The sequence below is a fragment of the Periplaneta americana genome, chromosome 6, assembly GCF_040183065.1.
Source record: "Periplaneta americana isolate PAMFEO1 chromosome 6, P.americana_PAMFEO1_priV1, whole genome shotgun sequence".
NCBI lineage: Eukaryota > Metazoa > Arthropoda > Insecta > Blattodea > Blattidae > Periplaneta > Periplaneta americana.
Window position 1 is genome coordinate 57,790,665 of NC_091122.1, and position 18,737 is coordinate 57,809,401.

Genomic DNA, 18,737 nt, shown 5'->3' on the forward strand with positions numbered 1-18,737 from the left:
TGAAGTAAATACGTCTGTAAGTTCGGTCCAGTAATAGGGTGCCATCTAAGAAAGTCGACCAACACATTTTAATTCCAGTTTTGTCGCGACTGAAATTTTAATAATTCCTAAACTAAACAGTATATTCCATTGACACAAACGGCGATCGACAGACGAAGGCACTGCATTCCTAAACTCAGCGCTTAGCAATCAGATGACATCACGGTGTTCCGAATTTTAGCGATGACGTTATTGATGCTCCAGAGCTTTCATCAGCGTGCAGAGGTGGTGACAGTGTCCATCAGTCAATCTGATTGGTTCTTGTAAAGGGCGGGAATCGGCAGACGAATGACATCGTGCACTGTTGCGTCATGGTGGTGTGTTCTGTTGTATTGTTTGTGATGGCTTATGAACGAACATGTCAATGGACCAGTTATTGCTACTGGATCAAGAAATAAATTGTTTTGCTTTCTTTTCCTTGAGAGAGAGATGACAGTACGGAAATCTGGCAAAATCATGCTAGCATAGCACATACAACAACTTTTATAGCCGCCATGATAGGTATCCTACCTTCCAGCAGTTTTGTTCCTATTTCGCTGCAGCGTGACATCATTGATGTCCATCGGTCCGGTCAGATTCGAAATGTATCCAACCTGACCTTGAGTTGGAGCGGATGACCGTCTTCTAGCGATACGCGGGAAAGAAGTTGAAGCACGAATTGGCGGGACGCGAGACAGCTGAGGAGTGTAAATCGAGAATGAGTGATGTCAAACGTTTCGTAACACATCATGCTACAATCTCAATTGAGCAACAATCAGCAGTCGACAAGCTAAATTCGAAGAATTCGCGAGAAAATTCACAATGTCGAGGCATATGAAGAACAAAAGGAAGCGGGCGTATAAGCCAAGGGTAGCAAATGAAAGAACGATGGTTACTATGGCAACCGATATATTTACTCTCAATTCATACTAGATGGCTACTACCAGGAGTCCCAGCACAACGATGATGTACAGTACCGAGTTTTCAGGATACCTGGAAAGAAGAGATGTTGATTGTCACTGCTGACGTTTACCTCAAGATCAAATCTGTCACTGACATATTCAAGCATAAAATTCACGGTTGTCTCTCCGATACAGTCTACGGAGAGACAGCCTACACCGATTTTTATTTATTTCCAAAATTTTACACTTCTGCTCATCCTTCTTGCGAGCGTCTATGTTTCGCAACTTAAAGCAAGACTGGTACTACGCGCCCAAGTTAAATCTGCGTCCGGAAAGAATGTGAATCAACCTTCCCTCTTCCTCTGACCTTTGTGAACTATGAGTAAATACTAATCTGATAAAGATGTGTTTACTGTTCGTGCCAGCGAGTTGTATGAGGCAGTGGTGAATACACGTGTATAGAATTTGCAGCCGTATATGTATTGTGGGTCCCTATCACCACGGCATGGCGCGTCCTCAGGTTGCGAATCGAGGAGACGGCCTCTAGATATGGAGGGTAGCTGCGAATATATCGAATAAGCAGTCGTGGACAGCCGATAAGGGGTGGTCCACCAGCTTGGGGGTTAGGCGAAGGGCTAACAACTCATCACCGTAATAAACAGCTTGTTACGAATCCATACAATAAGTAGATGAGAGAATAATATTAAAATGAATTTGGGGGAGGTGGGATTTGATGATAGAGATTGGATTTATCTTGCATAGGATAGAGATCGATGACGGGCTTATGTGAGGGCGGCAATGAACCTGCGGGTTTCTTAAAAGTCATTTGTAAATAAATATAAATACTGTGAAAGTGTTAATATTATGCACAGTATTTCTTACAAACATTATATATATATATATATATATATATATATATATATATATATATATATATATTTCTACAACTCTTATTTGGTAAAGGGTCGCCACCACATCTCTGTATATATATATACACCTCACTCATTGCAGTATCTCTTGTAACATAATCCCACTCACAGAAGAAACAGTAGGTTATATAATAACAACTAGAGCAATTAGAGCTACTAGCGCTCGTCTTTTGCATTTACAGGACGCAAATTTAACTTGGGGGCGTAATACAATCAGTGATTCGTAAAAGTGTAGCTTTGTATTTCTGGAAAGCAATTTACTTTTCAGTACATTTAATACTGCATAGCAACATCGATTAGCCTTCTGGATTCTAGCATTAATTTCAGCTTTTTGAATAGTAATTAAATTAGTCTGAATAAAGTACTAAAATAGTTTAAATTGTCGCCCTGGATAGCGCAGTCGGTATAGCGCTGGTGTTCTGTGCTGGAGTTGCGGGTTTGATCCTGGCCCAGTTCGATGGCATTTAAGTGCGTTTAAATGCGACAGACTCATGTCAGTCGATTTACTGGCATGTAAAAGAACTCCTGCGGGTCAAAATTCCGGCACACCGACGACGGTGATATAACCTCTGCAGTTGCGAGCGTCGTTAAATAAACCATAATTTAATTTAAATTATAAACTCTCTGAAATTGTAACAAATTTGTTTAGAGAACGCAGTTGTTAGATATGTAGTCACAACAAAATATATTGTTTAACAATAATTAATGTCCAAAATAAATCTGCCATTACGTTCACTGGTTTTCAGATCTCTTCTGACTCATTTTCAACTAAAATTCCAACCCGTCATAGAAAAATTTGTTCACAATGTCTCATCTCGTAGTAACCCACAAGCTAAACCACAGTTTCAAATGTACTTTTCATCACTTGAAGATGATGTGAACAGAAGATTTTTCTTTACAGTCGTCATACCCCTCTGGCTGAACAACTCAGAACTGTTTAGCAAGTCTTGTTTTCAACCAATACGATAAGAACTCTCGGATGTAGTGATTCTAAAACCCTGTGTGCTTGCAGTAGTTTCTCGTCACAAACGTAAGCTGATTCCGAACCACGCTACACAGCACTGGGCTCTGTTAAGGTTAGATTTTGTGTGGACTCTTGAAAGAAAAGAAGCTCTTTGTTACCGAAACATCAAAGAGCATAATTGGAAAGATATTTATAGCCCTTGTTCGATCCTTTGTAGCTCCGATATGCAATAAAAGAGAACGACATCTAAAGGAATATTAAACTGAACAAGGGATCACATAAATACAACAAACGACTCAAAATACTCGTAAAACAGACATATAAAAGGGATAAACTGTTTGAATACGAACGACTGTGTATGACAGCGGTGATTTGTAAGAAGACTGCTGACCATTTTTTAAGTTGGCTGCAGTGTTTAGAATACATGCATAGATCATACAGAGCCTCGATTTTTGAAGATCTATTTTCCTGCGCTTATTGCACTCGTGCTTTTTTCTTTTCATATGCGCCGTTTTCGAAATAGATGGACAATTTTTTTATAAATAACCAAGAATTTAAAAACAAAATGGTAAAAAATAACACGAAGTATAATATACTAAAAAAAAAACATAAGTAGCCTATTTATTGACAAGAAAAATAACATACAAAACTCAATCAGATGTCCTCTTCTAGCATGTAATAGGCCGCCGTAGATGGTCAGTGCAATATTTCCTGGTAAACCTACTGAATGTACTTACTTACTTACTTACTTACTTACTTACTTACTTACTTACTTACTTACTGGCTTTTAAGGAACCCGGAGGTTCAATGCCGCCCTCACATAAGCCCGCCATTGGTCCCTATTCTGAGCAAGATTAATCCAGTCTCTACCATCATATCCCATCTCCCTCAAATCTATTATAATATTATCTTCCCATCTACGTCTCGGCCTCCACAAAGGTCTTTTTCCCTCCGACCTCCCAACTAGCACTCTATATGCATTTCTCGATTCCCCCATACGTGCTACATGCCCTGCCCATCTCAAACGTCTGGATTTAATGTTCCTAATTATGTCAGGTGAAGAGTACAATGCATGCAGTTCTGCGATGTGTAACTTTCTCCATTCTCCTGTAACTTCATCCCTCTTAGCCCCAAATACTTTCCTAAGAATTTTATTCTCAAACACCCTCAATCTCTGTTCCTCTTTCAGAGTAAGAGTCCAAGTTTCACAGCCACTCAAAACAACCGGTAATATAACTGTTTTATAAACTCTAAATTTCAGATTTTTTGACAGCAGACTAAATGACAAAAGCTTCTCAACCGAATAATAACAGGCATTTCTCATATTTATTCTGCGTTTAATTTCCTCCCGAGTGTCATTTATATTTGTTACTGTTGCTCCAAGATATTCGAATTTTTCCACCTCTTCGAAGGATAAATCTCCAACTTTTATAGTTCCATTTCGTATAATATTCTGGTCATGAGACATAATCATATACTTAGTCTTTTCGGGATTTACTTCCAAACCCTATCGCTTTACTTACTTCTAGTAGAATTTCTGCGTTTTTCCTAATCGTTTGTGGATTTACTCCTAACATATTCACGTCATCCGCATAGACAAGAAGCTGATGTAACCCATTCAATTCCAAACCCTCTCTGTTTTCCTGAACTTTCCTAATGCCATATTCTAGAGCAAAGTTAAAAAGTAAAGGTGATAGTACATCTCCCTGCTTTAGCCCGCAGTGAATTGGAAAAGCATCAGATAGAAACTGGCCTATACGGACTCTGCTGTAAGTTTCACTAGGACACATTTTAATTGAAGGGCTTGGGGCTACATAGTAACAAGCCACACTCAAATTTTACAGGAAAACAGCCCTTAAGTCTTAAATCTTTAAGAGTTGTTTTCCTGTAAAATTTGAGTGTGGCTTGCCACTTTGTTGCCCCAAGCTCTTCAATTAATCGAACTAGTTTCTTGGTAATACCAAATTCAATAAGAGTGTTATATAAAACTTCTCTCTTAACCGAGTCATACGCTATTTTGAAATCTATGAATAACTGATGCACTGTACCCTTATACTCCCATTTTTTCTCCAATATCTGTCGAATACAAAAAATATGATCAGTAGTTGATCTATGACGCCTAAAACCACACTGATGATCCCCAATAATTTCATCTACATATGGAGTTAATCTTCTCAAAAGAATATTCGACAAAATTTTGTACGAAGTCAACAAAAGTGATATTCCTCGAAAGTTACTGCAGTTAGTCTTGTCAAAAGAGAGTAAATGCGACATTAGAACAGAGGTCGGCAAACTACAGCCCGCGGGTCAAATCCAGCCCGCCACCTCTTTTTATATGACCCGCGATCTAAGAATGAATGTGATATTTTCACAGGTCTATTGTTTAAAATTTCAAATTACATTCCGACTGTCGAATTGAGATACGAGAAAGACCGTGTGTAGCACTCCAAAAGCTTCGCATTCGCACTTTGCCGTGCAATCAGTTTTTATATGTTATACTATGTTGGACCTCAGTTTGGTGAAATATTATTTAAAAAAAAACAATTTCATTTTTCTCATTAGTAGAGCAATATTTCAACAATTGTTTACTTTTTATTATAGCCGAGTTAACTCTCTGGTAGCACGTCCACCAACTTGCATATTATATTCTTATAATAGCAACAATAGTAATAACAACAAAAGTAATAATAATAATAACAATAATAATAACAATAACAATAATAATATTATCAATAATAATAATAATAATAATAATAATAATAATAATAATAATAATATAATAATTATCATTACATTTTGCAAACAATGCGAGTGTGATATTTGAACTTTTTTCACGATCTTCAGTTGTTCACTATTTCGCGGTTTGTTTTTGCGTATACCTTAATTTTCAGAGATCCCCATAAAATAAATCACATACACATAAATCGGGGGCCCGTGCAGGACAAGGGAATGTCTCCATTTCTCGACATCACATGATTCTCAAACAAATTTCGCATTTCTGTCGTAGAGACAGCTGCAGTAGGGGAGACTCGGCTATTTCCGCAATATTAGGAAGTAAATCTATCGTATTATCAAAATGTTTATTGAAAAATATGATCAAGATATGTAGACATGGACGAAAACTTTCATTACCAAATGAGATAAAAAGACCTATTAATATGCAAATATATTTAGTTGTACATACATTACGTTACTCGGGTAATTCCGCAACAGTGCGGATAAATCCGCAATAGGACTTAGCTAATTCCGCAATCGTAAATAATTATGAAATACATTATTAAAGTAACATAAAAGGAACAATTTATATGTAACAATGCTCACTTTCTTCACAGCTGTGTAGCAAAACACGAAAACAGCCAACTTTCGATGTTTCACTGCATTGCCGACAGAGGCGTCGACCAATATCCTTCATTTTTTTCTATAGCACTGCAGAGGACATGCCTCCTGTTGAGAGCCTCTCAAAACTTACGTTCACGCTATTGTAAAGCCGCAGTAAAATCATATATTCAGTACTGCGGAATTACCAGTACTGCGGGATTAGCCGATTTTTCCCTATATGCTGTTGCACCGTCTTGCTGAAACCAAGTTGATCTATTGATACGAACATTTCTTCTTCTCAATTGACCAATTAAAAATGTTGAATCATTATCACATAACGAGTTGCATTAACAGTTTGCGCAGGACTTTTAGTAGTTTTTCTTTACCTGGAGGTTTCTTCTTTGGTGCTGACACCGTTTCTTCTAAATTGCGAACCCTGGTTTCAATCGCTTGTGAAGAGGATACAGGATCATGGCGAAGGATTTTAAAGTGGTGGCGAGCAGCTTCTGCATATTAACTATTTAAATAACATTTTACAACAAATCCTCGTTTCTCACCAGTCCAATGCTCCATGTTTAATAAATTTCAACATTCGGTCTAAATAATGACAATGAATCTAAGCCTATTAAAATAGTCCAACTACTACCAATAACAAAATTAAAATCTCACGTTTCTTTCGTCTACCTTTGATATTAATTTACATGCTGACATGAATTACAACACTCATGTAACTGCAACAAGCAAATTGCTTCATCATTTATCAGAATTTGTTTCACATTTAAAATGAGATTAGCACTTGCAATTCGGCAAACATTTTATAAACCCTTGACATTTGAAGTTGGATACATTACACTCTTGCGCCAAAGCTGTGAATCAATTAAGCCGTTGGCTAAAGGTAAAAGTGTCCGCGCACACACCACTAAGAATCATGGGAGACAAGAAGATAAATGAAAATTAACGAACCTTCACTGTTGCCAAGTCAGCGGTTTCCCATCGAATTTGACCATATTAGGTAATCTCTAATCAACAATGGCTAAATAATGTAATGGAATGAAGTAGACGACAAATCTAAAGAGTATGTTTTAATGTACGTAACACTTTTCTGATAGAAAGCTAGGTTTTCCCTCTCTCTCTTTTATATTTTACGGAATCGCTTACAAATACGTGTGTTGTAATTTATCTTTACACGAGATAATTTGTGTGCAGAAAAAAGAGACGATGTGAATTAGGTTTACAGAATATTTAGGCCTACTGAAAACCATGAATATTTTGTTGATGTGAAAGTTATACAGGGACATCATTTTATTTTTACTTCAATTTTTATTGTACCTGAGTTTTTTAATGTACTTCACTCCCACCCCTTCTACTAGTAAACTTCCAACCGTTCACGACACAGAGCCGAGGGCGCGTAAGCAGTACTGAGTTAGCGAGTATAGTACGTTCCAGAAATATGTTCGCGTTTTCCAGTGACGAAAGAGCTTTCAATATTGAATCATATTTTCGTACAGGTACTGTCGTCCGTTTGTCTACGTCGCATCCCGGTTTCCCCCACCTGCTTCTATTCGCCCCTCTGTTAAGTCTACTAGCTGGGCTATCTTAGCTCTTTTCTGAAAACATTAATTTCTGTTAGGAATTGGACGTCTACGTAATATTATACAAGTGTTTAAAATAACTTAAATAAAAGGGCCTCGTTAAGTAATTAACTGTCACGTGATCCCCCCCTTTCTACGACCCTGCGACAAAACCACTTGAACGGACAGTAGATAGCATTTCTGAGTAATTTTATCTTTTCGGATCGGGCAGAAGTGAAGATAGAATTTACAGTACGTAAGGTATTCTTTTATAGAGTAGGTACAGAATTATTTCAACATGAGTTACTCGTACGAAGGACGAAACTGGTAATTGGAATTAGGTACAATATTCTATAGTGCGATCATATGCACAAAAGAACTGAAGCCTGTATCGAAATGAACGGCCACCATTTTAAAAAATGTGTTTAAATATCCATATTATGATTATTTTTCAATTTAACTTCATTCTCTATATTATACGCTAATGTGCTGTAACAGTACAATATACACTGCATAATTAATACGTCCGAATGGATAGCTCAATTCGTGAGTAAAAACACTAAGTATTAATACAGTACTGTATTTTGATTAAACAAAAACCTAATGAAAATTTCATTTTGTATGATTTTTTCGATAAGCAAGTAGTAATAATATATTAAATTGAAATGAGCCGTCTATGCATAGACGGCTCATTTCAATTCAATATATTATTACTAATGAAAATTATCAAACTCAAAATTGCGGTATTTCCTAGTTTACATACATGGATGAACTACTTTTCTTCCCTCCTATACCTAGTAAAGTGATTTGTATTTTACGCCGGTATCATCGAACTCCAGTCGTGGAAGGGGGAGCAAACGGTGTTTCCTGTTTCAATCGTTAATAGAAAGGTATAGCCAGATTAATATTAAAAATGTTAGTAAAAATAAAAGATGTCCCTGTAGAAGGGTAGCCATTTACTTCAGATATAAGCAAAAACACTAATACCTTATACATAAAAATATATAGTACTTCCAGCTATTCAATAGTTATTCCTTATTAACTACCTTAGCTACATTATTAACGTACATATGTAAGAAAACTTTTTCCATAATTCATTCCCTCAGACACTTAACCAACGTTTTACCTCTCAGCCTTAAAAAGAACCTGATCCAAACTTTAGTGATGCCCCACTTCAATTATTGCGATTCTCTATTCACGAATCTAAATACTGATCTTGCCCATAGACTACAGCATTTTCACAATATCTGCGTTCCTTTCGTTTGTAACATTAGAAAATTCGATCATGTAACACCGTCACTAGAATTGTTGTCTTGGAGTCCACTTAAAGAAAGAAGATTCTTCAACTCTCTCTTATTACTATTTAAAATCATCCACACCTCCACACCCTCTTATCTAGCATCTCGTTTTGTTTACCTTTCACTACCTCAAACCCGGAACATGTACCTTCTCTCTATTCCTCTGCACAGAACATCCTTCTACTCATCATCTTTCAGCATATCTATTCCATGCCTCTGGAATTCTCTCCCTGATCATGTCAGGGACTGTCGGACAATATCAAAATTCAAATTTAAATTAAAAAATCACATTCTAGTTCATGGAATTGCTTGTTGAACACCTGTCAGGTTGCGCAACTTCGCCTTAACCCATGACATATAGTAAATATTGAAACTATGCTGTTGTAAAATTGGCAATTAATATGTAATGTATTTATTATCAGTTATCACTATCATCATTGCTATCGCTGTTTTCTTTCTTTTTTCTTGTATTAGCTCGATGAGAGCTCTATAGTGTTCTTTTGACTCTTTTGACCCTCTATAGGGCTTTAACTTAATTTGTATTATTTTCATTAGTGTTTGTATTTTTTTCTTTTTTGTATTTATATGTGCTATCTGGTAGGATGGAAGAGAAGGCCTTATGGCCTTAATCCTGTCAGATTAAATAAATAAATAATAAATAAATTATTATTACTATTATTATTATTATTATTATTATTATCATTATTATTATTAAGTAATGAAATAACGATATGACGATGGTTAAGAAGTGATACCTCGTATCTGTAAATCTTCAGGTGAATAAAAAATGTTAAAAAATTATTTTTTCTTAGAATAGACAAACTTTTTATATATGTTCTGCTTTGCAAGATTTCCTACTCGAGGACAAAATATTAGTTGACTGTCAAATTTTGTGAACATAAGTTAATAATAATGGTGACTTGCTTGCAGACTCTCATTCAATCTTGAACAGATGGAAAAACTGTTTTGGGCAACTACTAAATATACAAAGGCCAAATAGAAATGATCGGGACGAAATTGAAATACAAACTTTTGAGCCATTTATACCCGAACCCACACTTTCTCAAGTCGAAATTGCGATAGAAAATCTGAAAAATTACAAGTCTCTAGGTATCGATCAAATTCCAGCAGAATTAATACTTGAGGGTGGAAGCGCATTATCTAACGAAATTTATAAGCTTGTACTTGCTATTTGGGAAAAGAAAATTATACCAGAACAATGAAAGGAGTCCATAATCGTACCTATCTTTAAGAAGGGGGACAAGACTAACTGTAGTAACTTTCGAGGAATACCACTTTTGTTGACGTCGTACAAAATTTTGTCCAATATTCTTTTGAGAAGATTAACTCCATATGTAGATGAAATTATTGGGGATCATCAGTGTGATTTTAGGCGTAATAGATCAACTATTGATCAAATATTTTTTATTTGACAGATAATGGAGAAAAAAATAGGAGTGTAAGGGTACAGTGCATCAGTTATTCATAGATTTAAAAAAAAAACATATGACTCAGTTAAGGGAGAAGTTTTATATGATATTCTTATTGAATTTGGTATTCCGAAGAAATTAGTTCGATTAATTAAAATGTGTATCAGTGAAACTTACAGCAGAGTCCGTATAGGTCAATTTCTGTCAGATGCGTTCCCAATTCACTGTGGGCTAAAGCAAGGAGATGCACTATCACCTTTACTTTTTAACTTTGCTCTAGAATATGCCATTAGGAAAGTCCAGGATAACAGGGAGGGTTTGGAATTGAACAAGTTACATCAGCTTCTTGTCTATGCGGATGACGTGAATATGTTAGGAGAAAATCCACAAACGATTAGGGAAAATACGGGAATTTTACTTGAAGCAAGTAAAGACATAGGTTTGGAAGTAAATCACGAAAAGACAAAATATATGATTAAGTCTCGTGACGAGAATATTGTACGAAATGGAAATATAAAAATTGGAAATTTATCCTTTGAATAGGTGGAAAAATTCAAATACCTGGGAGCAACAGTAACAAATATAAATGACACTCGGTAGGAAATTAAACACAGAAAAATAAGGGGAAATGCGTGTTATTATTCGGTTGAGAAGCTTTTATCATCCAGTCTGCTGTCAAAAATCTGAAAGTTAGAATTTACAAAACAGTTATATTACCGGTTGTTCTTTAAGGTTGTGAAACTTTGACTCTCACAAGGCCCGTAGTGTATAATGGCGTACAGCAATAGGAATTAATTATTTATCTTTGTTCCCGGAAACTGTGGTACAATTATGTTTCGTCATAACAAGGTATGCTGTGTAAAGCCTTGGTTTTTCTGAACCGACGCATGCGACGTGCGAGATGCGAGGCCCGCCTCGCACAATTCCGGACTACACGAGAGATAGTGAGTGGTTTCTATAGTTGCGAGGTGCGCAGACCTCGCGTCTCGCAGTTATAGGAACCACTCACTATCTCTCCTGTAGTCCAGATTTGTGCGAGGCGGGCCTTGCACGTCGCATGCGTCAGTTCAGAAAAACCAAGGCATAAGTTCACAAGGTATTTGCACATGATTCCACCCAGTTCAGGATGAAGATCCTCCTTTCATTTTACTTGATTATAAATGGTGATACCCACGATGATTTTAAGGCCATATGATGACGGAGACATTACAAGTTTATCTGTTTACTTCTTCTCATTCTACTTGATGGAAAGAAAAACACTCATGTAACGCTCCTTTTCAAGTCTGAAACGTTAGACGATTCGCTTTCATTGAAGACGATTCGCTTTCATTGAACTGAGTCCAGCACGTATGGCAGGGTCGATAAGGGACGATGGACTTAAGAGAGAGGCTGGGAACCTATTTTTGGCTATGGCATGAACCTCTTTGTTGCCTCTGACTCAATTATAGAGAGGTACGTGCTTAGGCCAAAATCCGATATCGGGTCATAGTGACAAAGGACATTTTTTACATGTTAGAAAGTTTTTGAATTGCTGGTGCGTACTCAGAAGTTTCAGATATAATATCAGTACAAAATACACTGCTAGAACATCAAGTAAAGTTTTTAAAAGTCGTATATTAAGAATATCGGCAGAAGTTATTCATTTTACATTTCAACCGAAGAAACATAAATTTTATGCAGAGGTGTACGCAAGCGGAGAGACTGTGTCCTAGATATCAATACAAGATACTCATTTGTGTCGGAAAGTTTCGATATTGAATGTTGTACAGTACAATAGCTCTTCTGCGGAAACGAGAAGAAAACTTGACAAGTACATGCAGTTCGAAACCGAGAGACTGCGAAGACGAAAATATACGATGAATAAAATCGACAGCATTGGTATTGAATTATAGGGGTAGCTGTATTAATGACGTCAATAAATATGTACACATATTTACTTTATTGGTTTTCAATTTTTTTTTTCAGAATTCATATTAAATTAGCTACTTTGGTATAAGTAGAAGTGATTTAGAATATTCCCCTTTTTATGAGGTAATAGTTTCCTTTCGTAGCATATCCTATGTTTATGCTTAAGCAGCCTACCTTTTGCATGTTTCTTCTTAATCTTACGGAGTGATTTAGAAGAAATATTAAATATTTTAGGGGTTGGTAGTACGAACTATATGTGTCCTCATTTTGTGAGAAAATAGTATCCTTTCTTAGCATATCCTATGTTTATGCTCAGGCAGCCTACCTTTTGCATGTTTCTTCTTAAACTTACAGAGTGATTTAGAAGAAATATTAAATATTTTAGGGGTTGGTAGTACGGACTATATGTGTCCTATTTTCAACTGGCATAGTGATGCACCTGTTTGAATGGTACGCATAACAAGCCTTACAAATGCTATGAAGGAACTAGAAATGACTATACGTATGGGATTTTCTCGTTGCCAAACTTCCAGAACGGTCTCAAGGTTCATTCAGCCTTCTATCAAATTGCGTACCGGATCTGTCCAGGGAGTAAAAGGAGGTCGGATCGTGAGTCAACCACGCCACGCCATTCTAATGCAGAGGTCACAGAAAGAATAGGGCTCTACCTCCATGCCCCTACGTGCCTTCATGGGATGTGACGGGGCTACCTTAACCTTTTACTAGACTATATACAAGGAATAGTACGTGTCGCTCTTCTGAGATAGTCTGAGGGAAATACTGTTTATAATGAGTATAAAGAAACAGCTGTCTGTAATTCCCTTGGCTGCAAGTTTGGTTATGTTCTTCCAGCATGACGGAGCCTTATACATTTTAGCCGTGAGGTGATGCTTACTCTAAATGTCATATTCCCTGTACAATGTATCGGCCGTAGTGATCACGTGTATTGGCCACCAAGATCCCTAGACCTTACCTCTATCATTTTTTGTCTATAGGACTGGTAGGCAAAGTGTACAAAAAATAAGCACAAGAAACGAGCTATGGTTCGTTTTTTTTGTGAATAGTGCTGCCCTCATGAAAGAACAAGACGATCTCAAGAGCAACACTCAAGAGCTGCGAATGGTTGTAAGCATACCGTGGCTTAGTAAACAATGATGATGCCAGTTCAGTTCAGGCACTGGCTCCGAGCACATCACAGACGGTAAGAGATATCTGCCAAACGGACGTCTTTAAACATGCAACAAAAAATGCAAGCTATTCGTCGAATTGAAAACGGTGAAAATTTTAAACGTGTCGCAAGTAATCACAAAATTAGTACTCCCACGTGATTTATAATGTCCCTGCCTACTGGGCTAAAATTTTCCACTGAAACTCTAAAGACAAGCTAGAATAAATGACTTACATATTATAAAGTCGAAAGGGCTACTTATGAATAAAGAAACCTTATGTAAAATCTACAAATCATGCTCCAGGCACGACTCTTATCAGTAGTTTGTAAAATAACGTTATTTTTTTAAGAGCAGTGTAAAAATATACGAGTAAGTTTGTTAGGAACTCTTTCAGTTCTAAAAATATTAGACCACATAAAAGAAAAACAAAAGCTGTATACTTGATAAATGAAAATGTAATTGCAAATCGATGGTGTTGAACAGCAACCTCGTATATTCGACTAGTTATAAATTTATAAATCAATTTTATAGGAGAGCGAAAAAACATTTTAATATCTTGATAACAAATATCTAACATAAGAGGTTATACACTATTTAAACGGCGTAATTGATATTTTGTTATTTGAAGTGTTGTATCAGTGAAGAAGTGTGTTGTCAGTGAAGTGTGTTTGTGTCAGTGAAGTTTTATAGTTTATAGTGGCAGTGCAAAGTATTTGAACAGTGAAATGTGTCGTAGTTCCAATGCGGTGAGTGAGTTGTCAGCGAAATGAGTGTAGTGCTGAAAGGTACTTGTGCATATATGAACATATCATACTCGTGGTTTTTAGTTTGAACTTAGGGTTAAGATACAAATTAGATTTACTTTAAGTGTTATTTTAAGTGATCCTGCTTCATTTAATTTAGGATGCTCCCTGTTATTATTATTATTATTATTATTATTATTATTATTATTATTATTATCATCATCATTATTATTATTATTAGTTCTATTTTTATTCATTATGTTTATTATTAATTGTCATTATTGAGTGTAATTAGTTACCACTGCCACCGGTTATATAGGCCTACCCATTTGCAGTGCGAATACATACATACATACATACATACATACATACATACATACATACATACATACATACATACATACATACATACATACATACATACGTATTTAAATTTCTTCTTGTGCAGTTCATATCCATGCCCGTACTTAAGGAGTGTTTGCAGAAGTTTCTGCAAAAATTTTTTTATTGGGAATCAAGTGAAATCTTATTGTGTTCATTTTTTTTTTACATAGTACGAGCTTGCTGTTCAACACCATCGAAAAGTTACATTATATAACACTGCTTGATTATGGGTTTTTTACCTAGTGCGCCTCCATAGCTGCAACTTTGGTGAACCAAAAAGGTGGACTCTGTCTGTGAAGGATTTTATACGGAATTGGAGTTGTACTGTATTGTCAACAGAGAGAACAAGTGCATTGAACTTTTGAAATGTACTGAATACCACAGTCTACTATATACAGTCACGAAGCTTGAGTTTTGAGAGTGCTAGAAACAATAGACTGTGACGGTACTATTTTGCATTGCCTGTAATGAGGCGATATTAACGATCCTAGTGGTGAGCAACTACCTAATGTTTGCATATTTACTACGTATTGAGCTTCGAGACTGTATATACTAGACTGTGCTGACACCATGTAAATAAGCAATAGATGAAGGGTTCAGAGCCATAGTGGGCCAAGCGCCATTTATTAAAACCGGAGAAAGTAAGGGTTAAAGTTAAGTAAATACCATAGTTTTATGAAGATTGACGTATCATTTAGTTTGAATGTGTATACTTTATATTACTTGCTATATGTTTCCATTGAATTATGGTGAAAACTTCATTTTAACCCTTGATTTCTACGGTTTTAGTAAATGGCTTTTGGCCCACTATGTTCCCGAATCCTTCAAATGTAATCATTAAGTAATTTGACTTTACTTCTTGCTACTTGTAACGCTTGTTATGCGTAACATTCAAACAGATGATCTCTACACCCATTGAAAAGTGGACACATGTTTATACGAACGCTTTTACACAGAGTAGTTCACACTGCTGTTCTCTAAAACATTTACTATTCCTCCTGAATCATTCTGTAGATGAGTAATACATCAATTAGAAAATAATAAATCACCAACGCTAACGTAAGTATTCAGTACCAGTGTACCGTTTCTGTAAATCAAAATATTCAAGCTTTTGATCGTTCAGTAAGGATTCGGCCAATCTAAGTTTCTGAGTTCTCTGGCAAGGTGACTTGGGGAACCTCTGTTTTTTTTTTTTTTTGCATTATATATGTATTATGTAGATGTTATTAGCATTTTCTTAAATGCCTTTTAATATAATATTTAAAGAAGATGAAATTATATTTAGCACATTTATATTTTTCTGATGTTTCAACATGGTAAACTCTACTAATAATCTCAGACAATACCTCTGAGTTTCTGGCTGATATGTATATGTTACAGGGCGAACCAGCCAGGGCTAAGCTCCTAACCGCATCCATAAATAATGACGCTATCATATGCGGAGGATTCGTTCCGCACTTTTGTGGTTATTATTGCGTAATGATTTATTTATCGAATTCATAATTCATGTTCGAAATAACTTCCTCATTAAATCTCGCAGGCTGCACATGTCCTGAAGACATGTCCAACAACTCGCCGCAGTTCGTTGTCCGAAATGGCTAGAATTTGTCATATAGAGGTTATTCGTGAAAACCAGAGTGCTGCATTGGAGTTAAATCGCTCGCTTGAACTCGGTCGAGTGTCGCACCCTCGAGTGAGATACGATCGGTCGTGATACGCTCGTAATAAATAGAAGCACAGTACAAGGTCATTTCACCGACATGTCTTATCTTGTATGGAAGGCGACAGATAAGATACACATATGTTTTGCTCACACGGTAAAAATAAGGCTTTATTTTCTGCGTTTATGACAAAGGTTTAATGGAACAGTCAATGGAACGTACCAAAACAGGAACATGAAGTTATAAATAAAATAGTATGAAAAACTTCGATATACAGTTATTATTGCTAATTAATAATTATTCAATATTTGATTTACCACATATATAATATGTTATGTCTATACATAGTGTTCCGCCTATGTACTGCGACAATGTAGAAACGTTTCACAAAATATTATTGATATAGCAGTAGATTAATAACAATATTAGTACAGAGATAACGTCACAGAAAATATAAGGAAACGGATAATCATGCTGCACAACTGTTACAGACGCAAAGATTGATACACTAATTATTAGAAATTATTATTATTATTGTTATTTATTATTATTATAATTACTAATATTATTATCATCATTATTATTACTAGAAAACTTGATACAGTTCTTGCATTATCGTGTTTGTGTTATCCGTTTATAATAATTACATTTACATCCAATAACATCTATCAGATGTGGCAAAAACAAAATCACTCCTGTGTGTGGGGGGGGGGGGGGAACATTTACCTACAACATTTATATTACATTTTAAAGCAAGTTTTGTAGTTTTACTATGGAGAGGTTAGTTAAACACTGCAAAGTTTTGAAATGATAAACATCTATGATGTTACTACACAGTTCATCACTGTAACAAGAACGAATGTCTAACGCTCGGTTTGTATTGTTCGAGGATTTATCGTTCGTGACAATTTTACCCATCATGCATGTGCGCTACCTATCGGATTATGCTGTGAACTACTTGGCGCTCGAGCGAAAACGTCCGATGCAGACCTCTGGTGAAAAGGGTGTGGATTTTCACTGTCCCAGTAGAGACTGTTTTGATTGTTCAAGTAACCACTCCACACCAAGCACTTCACTAATCTCTTCCTTAGTTCTTTCTCCAGAGGTCCGCAGAAGATGCTCCTTTTTCTATTGAAAGCTTCCTTTGTCATTGCTATCCTCATTTTGACTCCTGGCAGTAGTTCATGTTACTGCTTATAGTACACCCCAAGTATCTGAAGCTGTACACTTGCTCTACTGCCTCATTTCAATTTCGCACGTTTACCTTCTTTATTTTTCTTTCTATAACCTTGTCCTTTCCCTTATTTGCATTTATCTTCATCCTATACTGCTCACAGCTGTTATTTAGCTCCATTAACATGTCCCTTAGTATCGTCTCCCCTTCTCCTAGCAACTCAATATCATCAGCAAATTTTATGCACTTTATTTTTCTTCCTCCTACTATGCCGGGGTATTACAGGAGAATAAAGGAAAGACATCTAGGGAAAAGTGAATACAAGGACAAAAGAGCAAAACAGGGAGAACAATGGGAATACAAGGAGAACAAGAGGAATGCAAGGAGAAGAAGGGGGATACAAGAATAGAAAGGGTGAGAATGAGATAAAAAGGAGAATGCAAGAACAAGGGAAAGGCAAGAAAAACTAGGGAAAGGCAAGGATATAAATGCGAGTGAAAAGAAATGGGAAAGGAAGGACATCAAGGGGAGTTGCATTTTTATATGACAGTCAATTCCCACAATACCTAATGAGGAGAAAGATCTAGTTTTACCACAGTCTAGTATATAGGGGAAAGTTGCCGAAATTGGACAGTTGCCTAAATTGGACCGCAATTATATTTCCATATATAGAAGCATTTCAAACATTTCAGTTGCACCACTGCTTGCCAACGCTCCCTAAGGTACTCATCTTGAAGTTCAGTGAGCTGCAGCCATCTTAGCGAATAGGATTGCCGTTAATGTGTTTTGGTGTTTTCTCTTACAATTTTTACGCTACGGATCTTAAGCTTCTGTATACAGTGGGAGTAAGTAATAACAATTTCTATACTATACGTTACAAGTATTTTTCATTAGCTACTATCTGCGTGTATTAAAACTAATTTTTAATTTCACGTGTTTGTTTAGTGTCGTCTGTCTGTATAAGTGAACAAGTTGCCTAGGTTGGACCTCTGCGCGTTGCCTGGATTGCTCTGGTCCAATTTAGGAAACTGTTAGTATTTTTTTTCAACATGAATATAAAGCATTATATTATGGTTAACGTTAAGAAAAAGTCATGTACTGGGGGATTCTGTGTCTTCATATTTAAAAGATGTCAAAAAGGGGAACCTACCGGAAATGAAATGATACTTTGATGGCGGTAGCAGCATATAGGAATCGTGACTATGGACTCAACCAGTGTGCTCGCGTATATGGAGTGCCATAGGCTACAGCAAAGAGACATGCTGATT

General features: G+C 36.3%; 1 protein-coding gene across 5 annotated transcripts in view; it reads right to left on the reverse strand.

The window, feature by feature from the left end:
- The window catches only part of LOC138701339 (protein qui-1), a 1,858,863-nt gene that overhangs the window by 1,553,782 nt on the left and 286,344 nt on the right, over positions 1-18,737 (reverse strand). The window lies entirely within an intron of this gene.